Raw genomic sequence first — 1,800 nt, 5'->3', positions numbered from 1 at the left:
CTGTCCTATGACAGGTGTGTCACTTGATTTTGTGACAAAAAATATGAGAGAGAGAAAAAAAGCTAAAAAGTTAGGGCCACAACTATAAGCACAAAAACTTAAGATATTTTCTTTTTGGTAAAGTACACAGACAGACTGAAGTCTGCCACTGTGCCTAGCAAGAGTCTCCCTCTACCCCATGGGTTACTTCTTCTTTGTCATTTTTATGCAAAAAAGGACTTTTGCTGCCAGACATTGCCAGAATGTTACATGAAATGATTTCTAGAGCGGTGGCCCAAGATGGCAGGACTGCAGCTGGACCCGGCAATGGCGGGGCTGGGAGGGGGTGGCGGGAGTGCAGTGGGTGACGGGGGCAGCTCAGGCCGCCACTGGAACTGGGCCAAACCTCTTGTGACCACCAGACAGACCCTGAGCTGCGAGCCCAAGTTCTTCCTGTGCTGCCAGGAGGACCCAGAGCTGGACTCGGACAAGGATGAGACTGGAGCGTGTCTGATTGACAGAGACCCCCACCTACTTTGGTCCTCTCCTAAACTACCTCCGACATGGAAAGCTCATCATTACCAAGGAGTTGGCAGAAGAAGGTGTGCTGGAGGAAGCAGAGTTTTACAATATCGCATCTCTTGTGCAGCTGGTTAAGGAAAGGATACGAGACAATGAGAACAGAACTCACAAGACCCCGTGAAGCACGTGTACAGGGTCCTGCAGTGTCAAGAGGAAGAGCTCACTCAGATGGTCTCCACCATGTCTGACGGCTGGAAATTCGAACAGCTGATCAACATCGGCTCCTCCTATAACTATGGAAATGAAGACCAGGCAGAATTCCTCTGTGTTGTCTTCAGAGAACTAAATAAGGGGTTGGGGATTTAGCTCAGTGGTAGAGCGCTTGCCTAGCAAACGCAAGGCCCTGGGTTCGGTCCTCAGCTCCAGAAAACAAAAAAGAACTAAATAATTCTACCAATGGCATCATCATAGAGCCAAGCAAAAAGGCCTCAGGAGAGAGGCTCTCGGATGTAAACGGAGAATCTGAAGTTCCAGAACCCTGTTGGCAAGAGAGCAATCAATGGAGCACCTGAGAAGAGAATGCAGTAATTGAGCTACTGCAGAGCAAAGTTGAGCCTAGTCCCCGAGAGGTGGTGTCTGCTCAAACCAGATGAGCCACCTCAGATAAAGACGGTGCGCCTCGCCTCTGGCTGCACAGCCCCTTTTCAGAAACCTACTTTTATTTTCTAGCCAGTGTTATGACAGACCTTCACAACAGCATCTAGGATGGGTCCCTGGCTGGAGCCTTGTGGGGAGCTGGGGGGAAAGGACGAGGGCCTAGAGAATTTAAAGGGTATGCCCACACACTCCAGAAGAGAATTTGACAATGCTGCTGCCATTGTTGCTGTTATAGCAGAGGCAACCACCGCTGCTACTGTTTCTGGGATTACCATTTCATTATTGGTTACTACAGCTAGCACAGTGGAGACCCTGGCAGCAAAAGCAGCTACCACAGTTAGTTAATCTTTCATTCTATTGGGCATGATAAATTTAATTCAATAGTTATATACATTCCGATAGGCTTTGAAAATTATAAATTTATAAACTCAAGTTCCATTTGCTTTTGGGATACCATCTTACAAGGACTCCAATTTGCAGTAAGGCTCCTTAAGGAAGGGAATGGCTCATTTGCCTTTAGCCTACTGGCTATGGGTGGGTTAGGACTTCTGTTGGTCTTTTCTGTGTCGAACACACAGATTGCAAGCCCAGCACCACTTTGAGATCTTTGGCAGCAGTTAACTCTACAGCTCACACTCGATT

At 47.8% G+C, this 1,800-nt stretch overlaps 1 pseudogene; it reads left to right on the top strand.

Annotated features, from left to right (window-relative positions):
- Nucleotides 1-279: 279 nt before the first annotated feature.
- Nucleotides 280-1,014, top strand: LOC131901954 (BTB/POZ domain-containing protein KCTD2-like; annotated as a pseudogene).
- The last annotated feature ends 786 nt before the right edge of the window (nucleotides 1,015-1,800 follow it).

This window comes from Peromyscus eremicus, unplaced genomic scaffold (genome assembly GCF_949786415.1).
Source record: "Peromyscus eremicus unplaced genomic scaffold, PerEre_H2_v1 PerEre#2#unplaced_722, whole genome shotgun sequence".
Lineage (NCBI taxonomy): Eukaryota > Metazoa > Chordata > Mammalia > Rodentia > Cricetidae > Peromyscus > Peromyscus eremicus.
The sequence above is the reverse complement of the archived record's forward strand: the minus strand, read 5'-3'. Positions and strand labels throughout refer to the sequence as shown.